Source organism: Lolium rigidum, chromosome 4, assembly GCF_022539505.1.
Source record: "Lolium rigidum isolate FL_2022 chromosome 4, APGP_CSIRO_Lrig_0.1, whole genome shotgun sequence".
NCBI classification, from domain to species: domain Eukaryota; kingdom Viridiplantae; phylum Streptophyta; class Magnoliopsida; order Poales; family Poaceae; genus Lolium; species Lolium rigidum.
Genome location: NC_061511.1, coordinates 100,836,185 through 100,855,884, shown reverse-complemented (window position 1 = coordinate 100,855,884; position 19,700 = coordinate 100,836,185). Strand labels below are relative to the sequence as shown.

The following is a 19,700-nucleotide window of genomic DNA, read 5'->3' as shown; positions in this document are numbered from 1 at the left end:
TTTAAATATAAGTAGTTGGGCGTGGGACAGACTAATGCTGCGCAGCCACGTGTCAAACACGGAGTGGCCCTGCGCGCGCCATCCCGCGCTCTGACGCGGAGCGTAGAGCGCGCGCGTGCTAGTCGTTCCTAATATTTAATACAATATTAGTTTTTTAGCATGGAAATTGAAAAGGCCAACGCTAGGCTATAGCCGGTTGTAAACACTCCAATCCTTCAGCCTGCAACTCTCTAAAAAAGGCCGTCATGCGTGACAAGTGACGTGATGTGGTGTCACAAAATTACTGCAAAGTATTTCCCCTGCTTACCACCAACGTGTCGCAGATGGGAGCAAGGTGATGGTGTGAGAGGAGAGAAGGGTAGAGAGGAAAGCTTTTCCCTTTATATTTTGGATTCGTTTTTTAAATAAAATATTTTGAGAACCGTAAGTCCAAATTACAAATCATTTTCATATTTGAGATCCTCGCGTTAAGATCTTCAAAACTAGATCCGTGTTGATAAATTTCGAGAACTTTCTTTTTAGTGCTTCCAATACTACTATGGTTGTACCTGAGGTGTGTACGTAACTGTACATGTGGTTGTACTGATAAGTACTTCGGTTTTTCGTGTATTTGGTGCAGTTTATCTATTTACTCTATAAATATACTCATTTGTGTGTGTTGTTGTACTTGTACTCGCACTTATGTGCAACTGTCCTTGTACTTGCTCGTGTGTGCAGATGTACTTCTACGCTCGTGTATGTTTTCGTACTTTCAGTATTAGTACGGTTATACCTGAGGTGTGTACGTAACTGTACTTGTGGTTGCACTGATAAGTAATTTTCGGTTTTTAGTGTATTTGGTGCAGTTTTTCCATTTACTCCATAACTGTACTCGCCTGCGTGTGTAGGTATACGTGTACACTTATGTACAACTGTATTTGTACTCACTCGTGTGTGCAGCTGTATTTATACTCATTCGTGTATGTAATTGTATTCCTGCTCTATACGCAACTGTACTCGAGTGTTTACTGATTTGTACTCGTTTTGCATTTGTACTTTCGAGTGTATTCATATTTTTGGGTGTACTCATAGTTTGGTGTACTCGTACTTTGGTTCGCGTGTAACTGATTTGTAGTTTGTAGATCAAAACTGAACGTACATGCTCGTACGTGTTAATGTGCTGGTATAGAAAAATGATCATGCTGCTAGCTGTACGTGAGTGTGGGTGGATACGTACGTGTTCTAGCTAGCCAGGTTTCATCCATCGATCGCTGGGTAGTGTGATGAAAGGACACATTTCTACTATTCTCCAACTTTACAAAGAATTTAATAATAATGTTTATGTTAAAGAAAGAATTATTGCTGCCATGTAAAGTACTAATATTTTGCAGGATATGGATGATGAAAGCATACTAGCACAAAAGCCCGTGCGTTGCTACGGATTAATTTTACGATTCAACTACTTTAGGTAAATCTGGTGACGTTTGTATTTTCTACAAAGGCTAGTGTTTTCACTGTCGCAAGTGACATCCTTATCTTTCACCGCCACTATCAACACACGACATGTTGATATTTCTTAAGTAAGTAAGTATGCGGTTGTGTTTCTCCGATTTATTTTTTATTAATTGGTGGATATTATTTAGGTAAAAATAATTTTATTATTGGATATGAGCTAATATTTGATGCGGTAACGGAGGCGTAACTATATTGTAAATAATTAGCTTATTTATTTTTGGGCCGTGTCAACCTAAAATAGTTTTTTGGCGATTCTCGTCTCACCATCAAGACATGGTGGTTGTCATCCGCATAGGGCGGCATGCGTCAGTGAAATTCTTTGGTGACATGGGACGCGGGACCTAGCGGTTATAAACACCGAGGTACACGTCTAATCGTTGCATTCGCGCTAGGTTGGCAAAAAATATAGCAAAAAATAACTACATCAGAGAGAGTGCGTAGGTAGAGTTTTTCTTTCGCTTGGCACATTGTTAATCCATTGCGCTAACGCAGGTACATATTAACGCCGCGTCCTATTATAAAAAGGAAAATGCTTGGGATCCGGCGACCGATCGCGTCCCGCGGATCGGTCGTCCGGCCTCGCTCCCGCGTTGCTTAATGGGCCTGCTTTTTTCAGCCCAACAATTGTTTCGCTGCAAAACACATGGAGTGAGATGATGAACTATTTGTTGTAAACAATCCATAATTTTTGTAGGATTTGTTGTTAACAATTGTTGTAAAGAGATAACATTTTTTTTGATTGCTAATAATAAAGTGATTTTTTATTTTGTTTAACCATTTGTGACTTTGGATAAAATAGTAGGTTATTATTGTTGTAATTCAATCTGTAGCAAATTAAATGTCGCTTGACCACTTTGCATCATTTTGCAAACATATTGATTTTTTATTGTAATCGTTTGTGACTTTTTGTAAAAAAAAGTTGGTGACTTTTGTTGTAATTCAATATGTAACAAATTAATGTTTTCTTCTATTTTTTTGCAAACATATGGATTTTTGGTGTAATAGTCTCCGGTTTTTTGTTAATAATAATGGCTACTTTTGTTGTAAATTGATCTCCAACAAAATAATTTGTTGGTTTAACCACTTTTATTGTGATATTACTTTAAAAAATGTTGCGACTTTTTGTTGTAATAGTAATATAGTATATATTTTTTGTACGCGGAGAGATGATTTTTGTTGTAATACTCTTCACATTAGGAGGTACTGCGGGTTGGTTTCCAGAAAAAGGAGGATGATAAATGTAAAACTGCATTTAAACTATAGTCTGAGAAATATAATACTGCGGGGTTGATTCTCCAGAAATCGGGGGCTATAATGTAAACTTCCTAATGCGACTGATTCTGCCCGTCGGATCGCCATCGGACGGTGCGGAGGACGACCGATTTTTTGCCCCATATCCGCCGCCCGACGCGTAGCGTTCGCCTTATAAAAAGGTGCAGCCTGAAGTTTTGTGGCTGTTGTGTGTGACATGCACAAATAAACTGTCCGGAATGGTACACCGTCAGATGCAAAATAATTACCAAGAATATATGTATTTAAACCTGAGTAGTTTTAACTTTTGGAATACCATTTCAGATTTACCGCACAAAATATGTGATCTCCTAACTAAAGATTGTGCTGAGTTTAGAACTTCAGATTCACGTAAAGTGTGAAACCTGAAAAAGCTAGGCATTATAAATCTTGTATGGCCAGACACGAGAGGGAGTCGTGCGTCTTTTGGCTTGCCTCCCGATCCCACCCGACGCAGAGCTGGAGGCCGGCGACCGCTGAACGCCCCATACCGGAAATAGTACCCCACTAGATTTAGATGTGCGCCTTGGCGCACGACCCCGTAGATCTTGTGCGAAAATTTATTTTGTATATAATACTCTCAAAATCGTTAAACAGAAGATCAAATACACAGAGATCATAACTGTGTACTAAATGGACTGATTATAAAGATCAAATGCGGTACAGAAATGGATGAAATAGACGTATAAGTGCGATAAAAGAAGCTGCCAACATGATAATCCATTTCAGTACAAATTCTTTTCTCCAAACCAAGTATGGCAGCTAGTAGAAAGCACAAAGAAGTAACAATAAGAATGGAGGTAGCAACATGGAGCAAAAGCAATTGTACATAACTAAGGGCACGGAAGGGTCGAGCCACCAGCTAGAAGAGATGCAGAAGGCAGCTATTGCATCGTACGGTTCATTCATATGTACAATACATAGCAAAAGAGAAGAGTAGAATGGTAAGATTCTACAACACCTAGATAGCTGGAGGGAGAACAACTATCGGTGACCCGTGTCACCTATTAGACAACTTTTCTGAAAAGTAATTTGCGTAACAATTAACGTTAGGTCCAAGTTGACGGTAAGCAATATAGAGTTGGCATCATTTTAACATAAACCTCGGTTCGTACTCACCTAACGGGGAATCAACTGATGTTTTTCTTGCCATCGGCATCAGGCACGTCTTCGACAGGGTTTGTTCCATGTCTGCAAGTATATCTTTTGTCAAGTCATGTTGAACAAATGCAAAATTGATCGGTGAAGAAGTACCTACTGTTTATCACTTAGTGTAGGCAGATGTTCGACCACTGCTTGTGGGATAACTGGTGTATCCTTGGCACATATGTTATCCATCAGTTCAACTGGTTGTTCATTGGTTTCGCTGTGACGAATCGAAGGCATCGTAACATGTAAAACATGATCTAGAGAGAAACAAAGGTAAATACAATTAATTGACGTATCCGAAGAAGAACCAAAAGCAATGTGTTAAGGAGCGATGGTAACACCACCTTTAAAGCTAGCACGTTTTGAATCAATGATCAGCCTGCGTTCTTTTCGGTTAGCTGCACCATGGGTAGACGAAACGTGCGGCACCGGAAGCCTTCCTTCTCGGAAACAAACAGACCAATAGACGACATGTTAAAGAATAGTAGTCCAAGATAACGAAGAATAATATTATCTGGGTACAAAGAGATATACTGTTCCTTCGTATAAGCCAAGGAACCCCGCGCCGTTGCATGCGTACAGGCAGTTCATCTCTACCCTCCATGCTACTGTAATTGTAGAGTAGATGCTGGATAAAAAATGTAATACCTAGCAGAGACATGATAAATTTCAAAGCATTTGCGTTTCGTGTGCCAAGTTGCAGGCTATGTGTACTACGGGGCAGAGTATCGTACGAGTGAATCAGAGCGAACTATATCTAATACTCAATCAAGAACTAACACCATGTAGTTTAAGTAGTATTTTTAAACGATGGGGAAAATCAATCTTCAATAATTCCAAGGTCAGTTGTCCTACCAGTAAGGTAACACGATCACATGAAATGGGAAAACTTCTCAAATATGATGGTACACAGAGCAAAGGAACAACACCGGCTCAATTGCACATGTAAGATATCACGAACAGTTTTGAAAAAGTGTATATTAGAAGTTGTTGCTCATAAAATAAGCATTAACTATTTTTCCAAACAGTATGAAGTCGGCAGTAACTCAGTTATATTTAAAATGGTAGTACTAACAGGTAAAAATTAAGTAGACCTCCGGTAAACCAGGAACTTTTTTATAATGAACTTCCTTGTGTGAAGTTCAGTTTAGAATGGATAGGTTTATTTATACCTACCAGACCCAAAATAGCCAAGAAATAAAGCATGTCGGAGTCCAGTTTAACATCAAGACGACAAAATAATTATATATCCTTATCAATTTAATAAGATGAATAATAGAGAATAACTAAACTGAACCATGAACACTTCGCTGTACAAAAGAGAAAGAGGAAATACTGCACTATATGATCACATTGTGATGATCCTAACTATTTTAATAATCCATAAAAATGCCGCTATGAGAGGTGCTCAAAATAATATGGATACAATAGACTGTATATCTCTAATATAAATATCCCTCTCACTATATATAATATACTGTAGAGGATTCCCCTACTTTTTCTGGGTCAAGAAAATGGATGATTGTATGTTTTAGCTGGCAATAACCTACACCAGGCTTGCTGTATGTAGATGCACATATGTTTAAATACAACCTAGTAATTAGGGGCCTGAAAAGAAATCATATAATTCTAGAGAGACTATTTGGTACTCAAAGGCACTGTTAATTTTTTGTAAACATATCAATTATGCATACGATGGTTGTCATTTAGAGTGCATCATACATTAGGAGGAGAAGAAAGTGGAAGGACATTGAATCATGCCACCATGCTAACAAAATTATGATCTGGAGCAAGTCCTAGGCAGACAACACTGGCAAGTCCAGCAGCAGGTAACAGCAGCAAGTAACCTGGAGCACACATAAACATAATATCATTCAGTAAAAAAAAAAGAAAATGCATCTAAAGACAACAGATAAACAAGCGGTGATACCAAACGGGTAGAGATCGGTACCTGAGAAAGAAGGAGTCCCAACAACAACTCACAGTACCAAATAACCTGAAGCACACAATAAAGGTGAAGAATAACACGGTACGAATCTTGCTACTTCAGTAAGCTAAATGATAGTTTTAGATGGTACACTAACTAACTGATGTTGGGTAAATATTTGAGGGCATTCAACTCTGGCTCTAACTGACAAGCTTCTCGAAGTTGCACCTAACAGTATAACAGAGCTGAGACACACACGCTGCAGCAGCCAGATCGAACATAGCTAAAGAGCAAGGCAACCGCAGAGAAACAAAAACAAGAAAAGCAAGATATCGGTAATGTAGAAGTGAAAATGATAAAGTACCACAGACAGCCAAAAGTAAAGCAAGATCAGAGGAGACTGAACTCGCCTATCTAGAAAAGTACAATCTCATGTACACGAACATGGCCGAACGAAACGGTAAATAACTGTTAGGTTAGAAAATGTAAAAACACTATCCCCCCTGCTTGGCTAACCTGCACTATCTGAAGTCTAACATGCATATATAGCACCACACTATCTCCCCCTAGGAAGCATTGCTTAGTTTATGGTAGCAACTTCAGTGGTTTTTCTGTGGCTTTACCGGCAAATTTCTAGGTCAACCAAAGGTAGCAGAAAAAATGAAATGCTAGTTCTGAGTAACTATCTTGAGACCTATTACAGAAAGGCAAACAGTTGAACATATACATAAAATTAAATAAACAAAATTGCTTCCTAATACAGAATAATGATCTAAATCATCTCTGCTAAAAGATTGCAAACTTTAACATGGCATATGTATATTTTTCTCCCAAAAAAACTCAACCAAGACATGGTCACTGTGGAGTGTGGACCAAGTTTGCCTTGTACCTAACCATTTTCCAGGTTTGCTACTTCCTAACAAAGGTCTGCTTCTTTATTATGTATGAAACAATCCCATTAATCCCATCAACTGTTACTTGAGAACATGATAAGAATTTTGCATCATAGTTGTACAGTTCACAACCTAAGTGCCTCACCTTTTCTATTTTGTACAGACAACCTGACTTTTCAGAAGGTCAAACAAACATGGGTAAGACCACGCAAAGCACTTTAAGCTTCACAGGGCAGATGCCACATCAAAGTTTACTTTCTCACAACTATCACATATACATTTATCATAGCTGCATAGTTTATCTACAACCTAATAATTGTTTATGTTAATAGATGATTATGAAGCAGAACCAAACCATCATCAGTTATCAGCTAAGGGTCGTTGGTTTGTATGTTTCTTGGTTTAGTGTGTATCACTCTGACCTACATAAAATCTAGGAGTGTATGCCACGTGTCTTGGTATTTCATTTCCGCCTCCGGCGAGGTAAATCTCGCCGGAGCCCGTGGTCAGTTAATAGTAGTAGTAGATATGGAACCAATGTGCAGAAACAGTTTTGGAACTTGTAAAAAGCAAACAGCAGATCGGATCAGAGTAGGCCAAATCGTAGTTGTAATAATTAAGCAGGAGCAGTACTCAGATCAAGGGGTTGCATGCTTTACCAATGGCAAAATTTAATTAGTACATACCATGTGAATGCTATAAAATAGGGTTAAATACATAAGACACATTGTTAGATATATGAGGCCATCAAGGTAAAGCCCAACGAAAAATTCTCTACCAGCATCCATGCAATTAGTACATCAACAAATTGAGAAACAAAAGTCAAGGCAAATAAATCAGGTTGAGAGCCTGACCATTATTGTAGTTTGAGTGTGACAACAAAACGGAAAAATGGTGAATGAAACCAGAACTTATTCCAGATCATGGCCCAAGAAACAACATCAAAATCATAAATAATTTCTTAAGACAAAGAAAAACCTACCATATTTCATTATACAGTCTGACCCGTCAGCTGATTAAAATAATAGTATGTTCAAGCTGATCACCACAATGTGAAATAACTGAATTTGACAATATTAAATTAGGATAATGATACAAACAGATCAATGCAGACCCATCTTTTACCTCTCAGACATGGAGGATAATCTTCCCTTATTTTTGGCCGGCATGAGCATTTTGTTTGATCTTTGCATCGACAACAATCACATCACACAACTTAAAACATAATCATTGGATAATCTGAGCACAAGAATCACTTGTCATCAATATTTAAAAACCCCTAGAGTAGCGAAGTTTTTTTTTAGCCGTAGAGTAGCAAAAGTTAGTACCGGCTTGAATGTAACTGTATAGGAATATCCACGATGTATGAGCCTCACATGAGTGAGACATACTTCGATTCTTTGTAGAATAATATACTTAAGTTTCGATCTTGGATACGAGTGAAATCTGCTATATACAAATTTAATGAGAATAAGCACATAAGCTCACCTGATGACATGACAAGACAGAAATTAAATGGATCTTCATCCCGACAGGTTTGACGGGGCCAAGTGACAACACAAAGGCAAAGAAAATGATCATAGTAGGAGCATCGATTTGATTTCCTAATTTACGGATGTATCGGGCATTAGCAATATGTGTCCTAGTGCGGAGGTGGAGAAAGCTAACCTGCCCCGGAAGTCTACTGCTTTGAGGAGCAGCCGCAATGACCACACCGACATTGTCACTCGGGCCGTTCACCCCACATGAATGGTAATAGTCCTCCTTCCAAAACAACTGTAGGAAGAAGGGGATCATCAATTAACACACGCACATGATAGGTCAATACTGTTAGCCTTTCAAAGCATGTATAGAAAGTGCAGTCATGAACCATGGTGCATAGTACAATGTCACGAAACGAGATAGATAAGGAGAAAAGGCATGAGACAAAATATAAACGAAAGAATAGTGGCAATGAGCACATGGATTGCAAGCAAGCTACTGAATTAGAACTTGATAAGAGAAAAGGAGAACACAAAAATGAGTTCAGATACATGAGATAGATCAAAGAGTGGTATTCAAAATGCGTCAAAAGAAACGACACACCTCCGAACCACCATGCTTTGTCGTAAAGAAAATCTTAGGTCTTTCCACAAAATAATCGGACAAAAGTAAAAGAGCACGAGAAAAATCATACCGACAATTTAATCCAATAACGAAGAATCTAAAAGTCCGCGCAGATCAGACATGCAGCCATTGGATTCCTCGGTATAATCAAGTTCCTCTGAACTTTTCCTTTGTTAGTCTGCTTCTTCCCTGCAGCGGATGTAAGAAAATCATTAACCATCCAAGTACCGAAAACACTAAATGGTGAACAATCACAAATCCAGTAACCATATAAGCTGCTATGCATACAAAGGAACAATAATGAGCAAACACTGCTCCTATAAATTCAAACATCAAGGATTCATTCATTTTATTTTGCATTTCCATGCGTCATCCATGGCATAAGTATGCAACGTGCACAACAAAATTAGGAACTACTATGGACATTGTGTGCTTTTAATCTATTATATAATTAAAACAATAGACAATCAATGATCATGCGAACACCTTCTCCTTCAAAATCAAAAACACAAAATTATATTTGTTACTTCAATGCCAACAAAGTACATGAAAATGCATTCACAAAAGCAAGGCAGTACCAAAAACCTCCATTGCTTGAAGTTCATCACAACAGTATAACCCATAAATTAATAGGAACAAAGAGAGAGCACACAACCTACGAATCCAAGCTGAGCTGTGAGAATTCTTGACGGAGCAGTCTTTGCACTTTGGCATTTACACAAACAACTTATGTACATACCTGTAACCTCAAAATAGAGGGGGGAAACGGTACTGCAGATCAGTGGTGGAATCAGGAAGAGCTATTCAAGAAAAGGGGTGGGGAGCCAAGGTAAGAAAGACTGATATAGCTGTAAATAGCGACGCGCTGCTGGGACACCCAAGATAGCTAACCCATGGCAGTGCCCCTTGGCTTACATAGGGGAGAACAAGTTGGCTCTCACTGGCGCGGTTGCAGCGAAACTGATGTGTGTCGAGGTGCAGCGAGAGGCGGAGCAGGAGTCACATACCTAGCACCTCGTGTCAACGCCGAGGCGTGATGGCGCAGCAGCGTCCGGCGCTGTGAACAACTCGGATCCCTGCAACTGTGCCTCTTCCTGCGTGGCCGAACACCCCATGGAGGAAGACGCCGGCAGCAGCGCCGTGAACCGGTCGGCGAGTGAAGGTGAAGAGGATAGGGGGTCTGGCAAAAAGCAAAGAGGATTGGGGGAGGAGCACCACGAGGGGATTAATGGACTTGCTAAGAATAAAAAATGCACTAATTCAACAACACGAACACACGGATCTACCATCCCAAAAATCCACATATGAGCGGGTCAGTGAAATCGAGAGAGATAGAGAGGGCGAGGAAGAGAGGTATAACCTATAGATATAGCAAACTTCGTCGATTATGCATCAGGGCGGAATCGACATGGTCGGAGGAGAGGTCCAGAGCAGCGCCGCCTCTGTACCGGCAGCCATGGGACAGGTCGGCTGTGGTCAACGCGGAAGAAATCCGCCACGACGAAAACCCTAGCCGCATCTTATGGCACTCACGGCGGATCTGCACGCCCAAGACCGGCGCCTGCTCCGGGCCGGGGCATGGCGACCATGGGAAGCGCCGCTCGCGCCCAAGGCCGGTGCTGCTCCGGGCCAGTCATGGCGATGGCGGGAGGCGGCCTGCTCATGCCGCACGCGGCGGTCGCGCCCAAGACCGGCGCTGCTCCGGGCCAGCCATGGCGACCATGGGAAGCGCCGCTCGCGCCCAAGGCCGGTGCTGCTCCGGGCCAGTCATGGCGACGGCGGGAGGCGGCGCTCGCGCCCAAGGCCAGCCCCATGAAGATGAAGGGGATTGGGAGGGGAGAGGGAGCGACGGGATTGGGGAGGAAGCGGGAGACGGGATTGGGGGCTGGCGGCTAGCTAGCGACGTCGGGCCGAGCGGGCTTCATAGGACCCATGGATAAAAAGCGGGTTCGTGGGAGGGCCTCGCGCCCTGGACGAAATCGACGGCGGAGATCGCGCCACGTCAGCTCGATCTGACGGCCGAAAATCCAAATCGCTGTGAGACCCCCTATGGGGGGCATCATATACACCTTTAGATGCTTGGAAGAGGAAGTATGTGAAGCGGAGATTGAAATGGAAGTGGTCCAACCTAAGCTTGGGGATCCCAACTTCACCATCAACATATGATAGTAGCACTCAAACACAAAAATCTTTTGTTATTTATGAGAACCCATGTTATAATGAGTGTGAAGCTGAAAATTCTATGGTCCTATATGATAATCCATGCTATTATGATGAAACTAATAATGCTCCTTTACTTTTTAATGCTACTAGTGAACTTATTGATGATAATGAGGAGTGTTGCTTGAATATGCTATATGATAATGCTTTAGATGTTGGTCCTATGCTTATTGATAATCCTCCATGTTTAGAAGTTGTTACTACTTTATGTGAGGATAAAAATGATATAATTGTTGTTTGTAATGGTACTCTTACTTATGAGAGTCATACCTTGTTCTTGAATTCTCCTAATTACACCTTAGAGGAGAAATTTGCTTATGTTGAGAAATACTTAGGTGGTTTGCAATTATCTCTAGTTCCAAATATTTGTTGCAGCCATGATATTAAACTTGATATTGATCTTACTAACTATTTTGAAAGAGGGAAGCATGCTAATGGATTCCATAATAAAATTAATGATCCTCATTATGTGCCTAAATTACCTAAGCTGGAAGACTCTTTTGGTTATATGGTTGAATATACTCCTACTACCTCCAACTATTATGAAAGAAGAGGTGTTGAGAACCTGTAACACCCTAACTTTTGCAACCTGGTTTAGTGATCCATAGTGCAAAAATCAGCGGGAACAAAAACTTTTTCTAAAGTCTAAGATGAATTGCCTTGATCTATTTATTAACATAAACTTCCTTGATCCGTTTGTTAAGATAAATTGCCTTGATATACTAGTAAATGAATTGTCTTGATCTGCTTGTTGCAATTTGTCTTGAGCTACCTCCAAGAACAACACCTCTAGTGAGAAAACAATTTAACAACTCACTAAATAAAATACATGTGGCCTAGGAAAATTCCTTTCCCTGCCTCTACATATAACCCTATGTCTCAATTGCTTGGTGTCTTCCTATAATTAAGTACCTCAATTCACATTTTCTAGTGTCAAGAAAAATGGTTAAGCTATGGTCACTCTTGTATTACCTTAGCCTCCTCTCTTCAAGGTTATTTGAAAAGTATTTTTACCAAAGTCACCAAACCTCTTTTGATTTGTCCTATAACTCAAAATCTTAATTCAAGATATCTTGCCAAAAACATTTCTTTTCAATTGGCTAGGGTCACCTCAGATCATCGTATCACAAAAAGGGTTTCTAAAGATTTTTTTTTTTTACCCAAAGTGTTGGCCTAATAGCTTACCCATACTTTATGTATCCTTAAAATTTTATCAAAAGATTCATATGTGTAGTTTTGGTTTCCTAAGATAAAATGGAATGATCCATATTTTCTATTTCCCCTATGGACCATTCTACTCTTCTAAAAATCCTTGCCCCTATTCAAATACTTCAAGTAAGGTTTCTTATTTTGATTTAATCAAATAAATGCCATTTATACCACAAATTTTTGTAGGACTATTTGCTTTGTGATCAAATATCCATGGCACTGTCTTTGCCATTAATACATCTCACATATCTACCAATAAAGTTCACAACTCCATCTAGTCATGATCTTCGAAAATGAGCATTTGTCCAACCAATGACTAATCTCCATTTGCATCTCTATCTCTCCAAGACCATGTGTCCTATTCTAATTTTTTTCCCAAATTTGGACATTCCTTCCAAATTGGCATGGACCCTTAAAACCCCAAACCTCTATATCTTGGCTATCAAAATATTTCTAGTTTTTCCATGCTATTTTCAAAACCTTTCCTCAAATAAAAATAGGAAATGTGAGTGGTATTTTACATCATCTCATTTCCACCCTAAAAAGATAGTTCTATAAGGAACTTTTATTTATTTGATTTTAAACTAAATACATGGTTATGGTACATATGCCATTTCTTGCATTTATCTTCTTCCCAAAACTCTTTAAAAAAATTCTATGATGTAGGTTACTGCTAGTAGATACCTTTTAACTCAAACTACTATCTTCCACTTCTTAAAGTTTCAAAAAGTCCTTGTTTATCAAAAGCATGCAAACTGGCCATGGTTATAGAAGGTGTTTCAAACATCTATCAAATGAATTAAAATTTAAATGGCAACCCTTGTTCACCAAACGCACCTCTCTAAGCCATCTTTCAACATCAACAAGTATAACTTGTTAAAAATTCTTGATTGATCATAAAAAGAGTTTAGTCTCCATCCCCATCCCAATTTCCTTTGATCACTCAAATATCTCTCGGAAGTCAAGTTGAGTTAACAACCACCAGCATCAACACTTTGCTGATCCATTTTTGTTACTTGGACCTAGTGCTTGACCATCTAGGCTTGGCACAAGAAGAGAGACGACCATGCCCATGCATCATTGCATATGACCATGTCCCTCCCTGACATAGGCATGCCCAATAAGCATGCCAAATAAGGCACCCGGATTATCTGGAAAGCATACGAGGCCCATGACCCGAAGCTTTGGAGGCCCAGAAGCCCAGGGAACCTCGGATAAGGAATATAGAGTTGTATTAGAAATGGTGTAACAATACGGGAAAGGCCCGATAAACCTTCTCGCAGTTTGTAACTTGTACGACATGTAATCCCTCGGCTCTGCCTCCTATATAAAGGAGAGCAGAGGGAAGAGAAATCAATCGATTCATTGTCACATAAACCACCGCAACTTTAGTCGAAACACCTTTGTCGGCTGAAACCTTCGAGATCTACTTGCCCTCTACTTCCTACGAAACCCTAAGTCTACAATCCGTAGGCATCGACAAGTTAATACCTTATCAATTGGCGCCGTCCGTGGGGATTGGAGGTCGCAAGGCCGTGATTTTGATGGCATCGTCAACATCATCTGCTGCAAGCAACGCGATGGACGGAGGTAAACAAGGAAGTTTTTCCGCCACGCTTCACCAAGCCCGCTGACAACGGGGCACTCACCGATCTATTCGGTAGCATGACTTTCGGGTCGTTCACGGATTCCGATCTGGAAAGCAACTCGGAAAGCTTCAACAACAACGACTTCAACAACCACGACTTCACCAACTTCGACTTCATCGACACCTCTGCTGATAGTAGGGAGGTCTTCGCCGATCTATATGACGGTGTCACCGACCCTGAGTTCGATGAAAACACAACTGCAATATACCATCAAATCTGTGTGATCGGCGGAACAAGTCAACAAGAGGATGAAGTGTCCGAGGCTTTTGATGATTTGGGCAATCCTTACATCGATCCCGCAGATCTCACGCGTGGAACTGGCAACAAGTACATCGGAACCAAGCCGCGAGAAAAAGTGCAGCTGCCGCATGAAGCGTGGGATAGAGCTCAGAAAGCCATGGATGGCACGGAGCCAATCACCACTGCAGCTACGCCGGAGGCGTTGCAAGCTTATCAATACAAAATCGCTCGTTCTAAACGGGAGTTAGAAAAACAGATGGCACTACTCGATGAAAGAAGAGCTACAGCTGCTGCATCAAGTGAACGCAGGGCCAATCTGAGTCGACACTCGACAACCACGGGAGATAGTAACAGGAACAATCCTTCAAGAGTGAGATCTCGATTAGCAAACATGCCCGAGGCAGATCGAGAGAACTTGATCCAGAATCTCGACATGTCCTTTATGTCAATAGATACAAGAGGGAACATCATCCCGAAAACTCCGGAGGCAGGGTATATGGCGACACATGCTTTCCTAATGGCATCCAGACAACCCCAAGGAGATCCTAGGGCGTCACTGTACCAGATGGCCATGGCAGGAGTCGGTGTTATGGGCGCAACGATAGTGTAAAGAGAAGTTGCACCATAACCCAAAAGTACTCCGCGCAGAAACTATCCAAGACAAAATAGTCCCCGAGCTACTACGGTGGCGGCACCGAGACGCTCTAAGGGAAGGCGACGCGAGAAACACGGTGATGCAAGCACGAGTCGACAGAGCACGAGATGAGAGGAATCGTGAAAATAGAACGCGAGAACATCGACACTCACCAGAAGTTGAAGATGAGGACTTGTGCGGACTCCCTTGCTTTACTCGACGGGTTCGCAAAACTCAAGTGCCCTCTAGCTTTAAGTTACATGATAACTATAAAAAGTTCGATGGCCTGCAAGATCCAGAGGATCTAGTTGATTATCTAGAGACGGTGAAGCTGATGGGCGGAACCAGGGCAACGGACATGCAGAGCATTCAGGTCCACCTCAGCGGAGCCACAAGATCCTGGATGAAAAAGCTACCGGAAGGATCCATCGATAGCTGGGAAACTTTCGAGGACTTGTTCGTGAGGAATTTTCGTTCCACGTGCAAGAAACCCGCGTTAATAGAGCAGCTAAGGACTTGCAAGCAAAAGTCAGATGAATCAATGAGGATGTATATCCAAAGGTGGAGCATCATAAAAAATTTGGCTGAGGACGTGTCCGATGAAAAGGAAATCGACGCGTTTGTTGCAGAAATCCGAAGAAGTGACTTAATTGAAGAGTTAGGAAGGTCCTACTCCAGAATGATAACAGACCTCATGGAAATAGTGAATCGCTGGGCTGACGGAGAAGATGTTGTTCATAACAAACGACAGAGGTCACCCGAAGAAGATCGCAATAGAAATAACAATCAAAATAGGCGACGCTTTCATCACTTCACAGATTACGACGGTCCTAGCCAAGTAGCGGCTGGCTTCCGAGGAAACAATGGAGGAATTCATCGAGACGATTACCAAAGGAGTAATGATCAGCGCAATGATCATAGAGATGCACCGAGTTCTAGCAGGCAAAATAATCGGCCAAAGTTTCCAAGGTCATACAACGTGTCACCCGAAGATCTACTGAACGGGCCGTGCCAGATGCATTTTTACCTCGACAATGATGGAAAGAGACAGTCAGGTCATCTCCAGAAGGACTGCCGAACTTTCCAAGCTTTGCGGAGATATACAAAGAACGCAAACACCCAAGCAGCAAGCAGGGGGTACGTGTAGGGGCCAAGGAGTGAAATCCACCTGCCACCACCACCCGCAGTTACCAGCGCGAACCAGCATCATTTGAAACTTGCGGCACCTCCGGGCAACAATGGCGACTTCGTAGATACAACGGGAGCAGTGTCGATGATACAGAAGGGACGGCCCTCCAATAGAGCGCAGAAGTTGATTTCGCGACATGTATACATTGCAGAAAAGTCGCCTCCACCAACCGTTGAGTATCTCAATTGGCCGGGACAGCCAATAGGATTCATTCAAGAGGATCATCCACCTCAAGTTCCACGACCAGGGGCAATCAACTATGATCTTGCCGGCAGTGATTGTAGGGTTTGAGGTCTCGCGCATATTCATAGATGGAGGAAGCAGTCTAAATCTCATATATGCGTACACGCCGTGAAGATGAATATTTCCTTGGCAAACTTGACACCAATGACACGCGTTTCCATGGTATCGCACCCGAGAAATCAAATTATCCTTTGGGCAAAATTGCACTGGATGTGTAGTTTGGAACTCGAGAAAACTTCAGGAAGGAGAAGCTGGAGTTCGAAATTATCGACTGGCCGTCACAATATCATGCCCTTTTGGGACGACCCGCACATGCCGGATTCATGGCTGTGCCGCATTATACATACATGTTATGGAGGATCCCTGGATCCAAGGGCCCAATAACAGTCAAAGGAAGTTTTGCTCTTGCAGATAAGTGCGACAAGGACTTTCACAAGCTTTCCAAAACATTCGGGATGCAGGATGAGTACGAAGCATCCAAGCTCACTACCAACTACGACGTGTTACCTGACGGAGGTAGATCCTTGCAAGAGCAAGATTTCGACACCTCCAAGAACTCAAAGGAAGTGCAGATCCACCCGACAGATCCAAAAAAGATGACATCCATCGCGTCCAACTTGGACAACGCATAGGAAAGCGCGCTCGTCGAGTTCCTCCGTGAGCGCTGGGAAATCTTCGCATGGTGTCCAGCTGACATGCCAGGAGTACCCAGGGAACTTTCCGAGCACCCCTCAATTTAGATCCAAGAGCTAGACCAATTCGACAACCTTTGCGGCGATTCTCCGAGCCAAACCGCAAAGCCATGCTATCTAAGATCCATCGACTCAAAGAAGCGGGTTTCATCAAGGATCTGCACACTGAGGCCACGTGGGCCGCTAACCCAGTGCTAGTCCCGAAGAAAAACACTGATGTCCTTCGCATGTGCGTCGATTTCATGTGTCTCAATAAACATTGCCCAAAGGATCACTTCCCCCTCCCGAGGATCGACCAAATTATCGATTCCACGACAGGTTGCGAATGTATTTTCTTCCTCGACGCATATTCTGGTTACAATCAGATCTGCTTGAAAGACGAATATGAAGTCAAAACAGCTTTCATAACCCCTTATGGCATATTCTGCTACAGAACAAAGCCCTTCGGGTTGAAAAACGCGGGAGGCACATATCAGCGGATGATGCAGAAGTGCCTCGCCACGCAGATCGGAAAAAATGTCCAAGTATACATTGACGATGTAGTCATAACAACAAAGCAAGGGTCATGCCTGATCGATGAAATTAAGGAAACCTTTGACAACCTCGACAAGTTTCGCCTTAAGTTGAACCCAACAAAGTGTTCCTTTGGTGTTCCTACGAGAGAACTACTCGGATACTTAGTATCAGCCAGGCGAATCGAGGCCAATCCACAGAAAATACAGGCTATCCTGACGATGAGAAAACCAACCAAGCTCAAAGAGATACACCAGCTGACTGGGCGAGTCGCAGCCTTGAGTAGGTTTATCACCAGGTTGGGAGAAAAAGCGCTGCCCTTTTACGCGTTCATCAAGCAAGGAGAAAAATTCGAGTGGAACGAGGAAGCAGACAAGGCTTTTGAGCATCTGAAGCGAACTATTTCGACACCACCAATACTGGTAGCACCCCAAGAAAAAGAACCTCTGCTGTTATACATCGCGGCCACACCTCAGGTGGTCAGCACAGTCCTCGTGGTAGAGCGAGAGGAAGAAGGGAAAATTCACGGGGTTCAGCGGCCAATATATTTCCTCAGTGAAGTTTTGTCACCATCCAAACAACGTTACCCGCAATATCAGAAGTTGGCCTATGGAGTTTTCATGTCAGCACGGAAGTTAAGGCACTATTTATCGACACACCCGATAATAGTGGTCAACGAGGCACCCCTCTCGAACATACTGAACAATTCGGAAGCCACAAGACGTGTCTCCCTATGGGTAATTGAGCTTTCCCCTCGAGACATCATATATGAAAAAAGAAAGACAATCAAGTCGCAATTTCTATCGCACTTTGTTGCATAGTGGATGGAACTCCAAAATACAGGACCCCTAGATTTATCGAGCACTTGGCATATGAATTTCGACGGGTCCAAAAGATTGGAAGGAGCTGGAGCATGCGTGGTACTTGTTTCACCACAGGGCGACAAGATGAAGTATATATTGCGGATGACCTTCCCCAACGGATCCAACAATGAGGCAGAATATGAAGCCCTGATTCATGGGATGAAGATGGCAAAAGCGTGCGGCGCTACTCGCTTAAAAATCTTTGGTGACTCCCAGTTGATGGCTCAACAGGTGATGAACAAGTGTATGAAAGTATGATAGCATATAGGGAGGTATACAATGAACTCGAGAGAACCTTCGACGGTTATGAAGTTAATCGCGTGAGTAGGCTCAGCAACGATGAAGCCGATGTTTTGGCAAACATTGGCTCGCAATGCCTTCCCATACCACCTGGAGTTTTTTGGGAAGAAATTAGTGAAAGATCAACCAAGACAAAGGAGGTGCAGAAGCAGCCAAAGAAAAAGGAGAAATCCAAGAAAGACTTGGGGGCTCCAGCAGCTCCAGAAACACATACATCGGAAGATGAGGAAGAACCAGAGGAGGTCATGATGATTCAAGTTCCCTGGATGCAGGTTTATTTGGCGTATATCACGAAGAAAGAGATACCCGAAGATCCGGTTGAAGCAAGGCGAGTTATTCGACGATCCAAAGCATTTTAGTCAAGGGAGAACTATACAAACGAAGCATATCGGGTGTGCTAGAGAGGTGCATCACACCCGGAGAAGGGCGAGTTATGTTAAAGGACATACACGACGGAGTATGTGGCCGCCACGCAAGCAGTCGAGCAATAGCAGACAAAGCTTTTCGTGCATGATTTTATTGGCTGACGGCAATAGAGGATGCAAAGGACATAGTGCGCACTTGCGACGCTTGCCAGAGATTTGCGTCCAAACCTCACTCTCCAGCAGCAGAATTAATGCCAATACCATTAGCATGGCCTTTCACCCAATGGGGGCTTGACATGGTAGGAAAATTGCACAAGTCTTGGCCTGGAGGACACGTGTATTTGCTCGTGGCTGTCGATAGATTTACCAAGTGGATCAAAGCAGTACCAGTAACTTTGGCAGATGCAACATCAGAGATGAACTTCATCAAGGGAATTGTTTTTCGGTTCGGCGTCCCCAACATCATAGTTATGGACAGCGGCATCAACTTCGCCTCCCGAGAATTCAAGGACTACTATGAAGGCGTGGGCATCAAGTTGCAGTTCGCATCGGTGGCGCACCCGCAAACCAAAAGTCAAGTCGAAAAAGCTAACGGTCTCATTTGCAATGGCATCAAGCAACGTCTGTTAACACCGGCTTGAGAAAGCGCAACACACCTGGGTCGACGAGTTGCCCTATGTGTTGTAGAGCTTACGAACAACGCCGAACGCAGCAACCCAAGAAA

General features: G+C 42.4%; 2 long non-coding RNA genes across 2 annotated transcripts; both read right to left on the bottom strand.

The window, feature by feature from the left end:
• Nucleotides 1–3,497: 3,497 nt before the first annotated feature.
• Nucleotides 3,498–6,056, bottom strand: LOC124649938. The gene is made up of 5 exons (XR_006986837.1): nucleotides 5,885–6,056; nucleotides 4,278–5,780; nucleotides 4,043–4,190; nucleotides 3,904–3,975; nucleotides 3,498–3,804 (listed from the first exon to the last, which is right to left on the bottom strand). It is a non-coding gene; the product is annotated as an uncharacterized LOC124649938 (long non-coding RNA).
• Nucleotides 6,057–8,967: 2,911 nt separating this feature from the next.
• Nucleotides 8,968–9,997, bottom strand: LOC124706394. Its single transcript, XR_007004406.1, has 3 exons — nucleotides 9,867–9,997; nucleotides 9,515–9,598; nucleotides 8,968–9,048 (listed from the first exon to the last, which is right to left on the bottom strand). It is a non-coding gene; the product is annotated as an uncharacterized LOC124706394 (long non-coding RNA).
• Nucleotides 9,998–19,700: the final 9,703 nt, after the last annotated feature.